This window comes from Pelobates fuscus, chromosome 12 (assembly GCF_036172605.1).
Source record: "Pelobates fuscus isolate aPelFus1 chromosome 12, aPelFus1.pri, whole genome shotgun sequence".
NCBI classification, from domain to species: Eukaryota; Metazoa; Chordata; class Amphibia; order Anura; family Pelobatidae; genus Pelobates; species Pelobates fuscus.
In genome coordinates this window covers 12,370,606-12,376,605 of record NC_086328.1, presented here as the reverse complement: position 1 = coordinate 12,376,605, position 6,000 = coordinate 12,370,606, and positions in this window count along the sequence as shown.

The following is a 6,000-nucleotide window of genomic DNA, read 5'->3' as shown; positions in this document are numbered from 1 at the left end:
TGTGCACGCCTATGGCTTTAAACATGTGCACACTGTGTGCTGAGAGCTAATGGAGTAGCTGACGTTTCATTACTGCAGAAGATGAGCTCATATAAGGCCGAGCTTAAGAGAGGGTTAGGAAGATAGTCAGAGATAGAGAGGGCTGGAGCATTATACAGAGACATGTTCTGTGTGGGTATCTCTGTATTGCAGCTCTGTGTAATCCCTCACATCGATCCTGGCTGTGTGGGATAGTTATGGTATCTCCTTATTGTGACCAGCTCCGTGTGCTATTTCTCTGTATTTTACTCAGATCTATTTGTTGTATGGGTATCTCTGTAGTCAGTTTGTGGGATGGTTTTTGTTTTACATTATTTAGTGTTGGGTTATAATTGATAATATAATCTAGTGAGTTGTACTGATACTAGTGTTTGCACAGATACAGTGGGCACCTGGCTATAAACGGTACTATTCACACACAGTGCATAAACTCCATGGCCAATTTATCTCCTCAACGTTATGACCACAAGATGTCAGACTTTAGCAGAAAAATTACCATCATTTTGCAGCGTCTGGTCCTTTTTAACTGCTCTACAGCAGGCGGCTCAATCTCTGCCCCTCTAGGTATTACTGAACTACCTCCCATAATTCTCTGGTCATCTATTGCATTTAAAGAATTCTGGGAGTTGTAGGCCATCAACATCCAGGGCCGTATTAACATAAGGGCTAATGGAGCTGAAGCTCCAGGCCCATTGATTTACTATTCTTCACATGCTATTACTTTGTGCAGAGGGGATTAAATATGTGAGCTTAGGAGGGATGTAGGGTAACAAAACGTGTGTGGACTGGCTGACCATAAATTAGGTAAAGGGACATTAGGCGAAAGTTGTTTTGGTGACTATCCTGTCCCTTTAAGGTAATGCTAAAATCATAGAGCGAGTGCATCATTAGATTAGTTCATGCTAAGCTTAGAGTCCCTAAAACAACGCAGTCTGCATAGACTATCTAGAGCTGGCCGGCCTACGAGATTAGCAGGCAGCCTGGCATGCATTCGTGCAAGGATGACCTTCTAATTCTTTGGGCTGATCAGCCCCTTTTCTATGCAGGCAGGGCCGGCGCCACCTGTAAGGCGACCTAGGCAGCCGCCCAGGGCGCAACTTATCAGGGGGCGCCGGATCCCTGTCCCCGCTGCGCCTCCTCATGCTGCGCCGCCTGAGCGCTTTAACAAGCCCCAGGCGGCACAGCACTGCTGCATGGAGGGCGGCCGGGTTTCAGTGACCGGCAGGAGGGAAGCGCAGAACGCTCCCTCCTGCCGGTCTCTCCATGTAGCGTGAGCGCTCACTTCCTGTCATTCCGCCGGCGGCCGGGTACAGGAAACAGAGGTTCCTGTCCCGCGTTCCGCGCCGCCCGGCCACGCTACATGGGCAGGAGGGGAGGGTAAGGACCACTATGGGAGGGGGGAGGGGGATAAGGGACCACTAGGGGAGGGAGGGGGGGATAACGGACCACTAGGGGAGGGGGGGGATAACGGACCACTGGGGGTGGGTAAGGACCAGGGGGGGTAAGGACCACTGGGAGGGGGTAAGGACCATGAGGGGGGGAAAGGACCAATAGGGGAGGGGAGGGAGGATAAGGACAACTAGGGGAGGGAGGGAGAGGGGGGGATAAGGACCAGGGGCGGGTAAGGACCACTGGGGGGGGGCTAAGGACCATGAGGGGGGGTAAGGACCACTAGCGGAGGGGAGGGAGGATAAGGACCACTAGGGGAGGGAGGGAGAGGGGGGATAAGGACCACTAGGGGAGGGAGGGGGGTGGATAAGGACCACTGGGGGTGGGTAAGGACCAGGGAGGTAAGAACCACTGGGGGGGGGTAAGGACCACTAGGGGAGGGGAGGGTAAGGACCACTAGAGGAGGGGGAGGAAGGACCACTAGGGGAGGGGAGGGTAAGGACTACTAGGGGAGGGGAGGGGGAGGAAGGACCAGTAGGGGAAGGGAAGGTAAGGACCAGTAGGTTAGGGGAGGGGTGAGTCAGGACCTCTGGGGGAGGGGGGGTGAAGGAACACAGGGGGGACGGGGGTGGGAAGGTAAGGACCACTGAGGGAGGAGGAGGGGAGGTCCACTAGGGGTTTGGGAGAGGGAGGACCACTAAGAGGGGGGGGGGGAAGGACCACCAAAGGGGGGGTAAGGAGGGAGGACTACTAAGGAGAGGGAAGGAGGGTACGGACCACTAAGGGGGGGGGAGATTACCACTAAGGGGGTGGTGGGAGTAGGGGAAGGTCTACTAAGGGGTTTGGGAGAGGGAGGACCACTAAGGGGTTTGGGAGAGGGAGGACCACTAAGGGGGGGAGAGGGGAGTGAGAAGACCACCAAGGGGGGACTGCAGAGGGACAGGGGGCCAAGGGAGAGCACTAAGTGACACACACACACACACACACACACAGAAACATACAATGCATTCCTACTCACACACAGACACACCCGAAACACACAATACATCCCTTACGTTCTCATACATAATTAATGCACCCCTTACAGACACACACTGCATTCAATTACATACACAGAAACAAACCTTGCACCCCTTACACACACACACACACACCCAGAAACATACAATGCATTCCTTACACGCAAACACACACTACATCCCATATAAACACACTACATCCCTTACACAAATTGCACACATAAAACATCCCCAACTCATGGATGGGCCATGTAGGTGGATTTATGGGTGGGCATTGTAGGCGTATGCCCCCTGGGGGCCCAGACCTTGAGCTGTGTAAGGGGCCCTAAAAAATTGAGCTGCTTCCTGTTCGTTAATTGTTGTGAGCACTGTTAAAAACAGTCTCCAGAGAGCCTCTTCTACACCAGACCTGTGGAGCCAGACTGAGCCCATCATCAGCCTCTTGTCCTCATCTGGTGGTAAGTAGGCAATCCAATATATTATTAGTGGCACTAATCTCTAATTTACCTCACATTAAATGGATACTATAGTCACCAGAAGCACTACAGCTGAATGTAGTGGTTCTGGTGTCTATAGCCTGTGCCTGTAGGCTTTTTAATGTAAACACACTGTCTTTTCAGATAAAATACACTTTGTGAAGACTGCCGTTGGCCCATATGGCAGAGCATATGAGCGGGGCATTGTGATGTCACATGGTGGGCAGGACATATGGGGGGGGCGGAAAAATATTTTTGCCTAGGGCGGCAAAAATCCTTGCACCGGCCCTGTATGCAGGCCCACTCTTTTGGGCAGTACCAGTGATGGGCTTCACAGGACACCAATGTTGGGGGATATGGGTTTGGTTAAGAGATTAAATCTAGAGATTAGCATAGGGTATGTGAGTTTCCTCCAGCACCATCTCTAGATACATGATATATGGGAGGTATGGCTGTTTTAGTGTTTTCTGTCAATAACATTCTGTAATTAAACCCATCGTAATTGTCAGCATCAGGCACAATGGGCTCTTAATCTTGCCCTGTCAACAGGGGGGCTTCGAAGATATGTGTAATCCCAGTGGGATTCTGCAAAGTATCAAACCACTCTTTAAAAGTTTGACTACTTACTCTGGGAGAGTGCCGGGCACTTGTGGCACCACAATCTCTAAAGCTGGCTGTGATAGCTATGGTGCTTGGTATGTTCATGGAATAACATGGAAAAACATTCCTGATCAAGTGAAGATTATGTTTCCCTCATTGAACAAGTGAAGATGATGTCCTCCTTATTGAACAAGTGAAGATGATGTCCTCCTCATTGAACAAGTGAAGATGATGTCCTCCTCATTAAACAAGTGAAGATGTCCTCCCTTATTAAACAAATCAAGATGATCTCCTCATTGAACAAGTGAAGATTATGTCTCCCTGACCTCAACCGTCACTCAACTGTCACTCTTTGAACTCAACCGTCACTGTTACTCATAGGGTATACACACTACTGTCACTTTTAGGGTATATAAATTGCCCATTAGTTTTGTTTTTTGTTGCCCTCAAAGTAAAATGGATCAACACTTCATTGAGAGTACACTCCAGCCTAATATAGCTAGTAGGAATAACACTGATGTCATTGAGTTCATGAAGAAGCGCTATTTACTTGCAAACAATCTGGACTGCGAAAAACTACCATCAACCTCTGCAATGGATAGCTCGTCGCGAATGTCCTGGTGGATATTCATGGATATGTATTAACAAGAATTGTGCATCATCGTAGTTAGCCATCAGAAAGGGCTCTTTCTCTGAAAAATCGCACATCTCACTGAAAAAGTGTCTACACATTACTTACCTCTGGTGTTTAGAAACCTCTGAAAAACATGCTGCACAGCTGACTGGAATATCCCAACAGATTGTAGTTGACGTATATAACATTTATTGTGAAGTATGTATTGTTGATGAGTCTTGTTTTAGTCATAAAATAAAGTACCATCGTGGTTATGCCCCCTGATCACGAAATATGGGTCTTTGGGATTGTGGACAGGGCAACAACGCCAGATGTTGGTTATATGGAAGCTGTTCCTAACAGAAGTGCTGAAACTCTTCTTCCTATTATTCGACGCATGGTGTGCCTAGGTTCAATGGTGCACAATGATTCCTTGGCTGCCTACAACAATATTCAACCGGCACTGAGTATGAGTCATGAACATGTCAATCGCAGTGATCCAGATCTTCGATTTGTTTTTGTCACTGGTGCCCAAACGCAACATATAGAGTCTTACTGATATACTGTAAATGTAAGGTTCATATTAAGACAAAAATGGGTGTTCTTCATAATTTTCTTCCAACATATCTTGCAGAATTCATGTGGATATCGGCTCAGCAAAGATGCATTTAACATTCTGCTTCTGCATATTGCAGGGCAGTTTCCTGTTTAGTAAATCTAACTTTCTTTTTCTCAAAGGAACATTATAGAGTCAGGAACACAAACATGTATACCTGACCCTATAGTGTTAAAACCACCATCTTGCCCCCCTAAATATAGTAAAATCTTATAACGGTACTTACCTAGTCCTCGTGCCGGGCAGTGTCTTCCACTTGAGCCGCATGCAGTTCGAACACTCCTGCCTCCAAGCTATCCCCATGCAACTCGAACTCTCTTGGTTCCTGGCGTGCCAAGCGGTCTGATCGGTTGCATGGCCTGTACAGTATAAAGAACGCTGCTCACATCGCAAGCACGTTTTTGAAAGGGGAAATGGGAGCCTAACTTTGCGGTCGGCTCCCATTGGCCCATGTCATTCTGGCGCCCCCCATTCACGGACGTTTTGGGATGCAGGCATGACATGGGCCAGTCAAATTAAACAAAGGATTATTTAAACTTACCTGGCCCTAGATACTGTGCCCCTATTGTGGTTTTTATTGTGATATGAATCAATGCATCTCTATGAGGAAAGTCCATGTAGAGGGTGGAGACACCGAATGGCAGTCACTCTGTGCAGCACTGCCCCAGAAAGCACCTCTAGTGGCCATCTAAAGGAGTGGTCAGTGAAGTTATCACTAGGCTGTAATGTAAACACTGCATTTTCTCTGACAAAACTGTGTTTACAGCAAAATGCCTGAAGGAAATGATTCTACTCACCAGAACAAGTATAATAAGATTATAATAGTTGTTCTGGCAACTATAGTGTCTTATTTCATTTAATAACTCTTTCGTTTTTAAATATGCAATTTAATTTATTTCAGCTATGTATGGGGTACAAATACTTCATTTGTATCAAGTAAGGTTTATGTCCTAGGGTGAGATTAATCTTCACTTAATCCGATATTCCCAGGTGAAATGTGCTGTGCATGTCTATAGAAAGTATCATAGGAATTGCAGTTCTAGAAATGTGTGGGGGTGGGAGTGGGGGGGGGGGAGGTACACCATGTAGTCCACCCTCTGGTCTAATCTGGCCATTTTAAGCGGGAATATTGGGAAGTCCTTAATTCACCCCTTTTTGTAGAGTGCACAGTGCATCCTTGGAGATCTGCCACTCGTATATGACTTACACAATGCTGTTATATTTACACAGCTCTCTGTTCTATTCTGT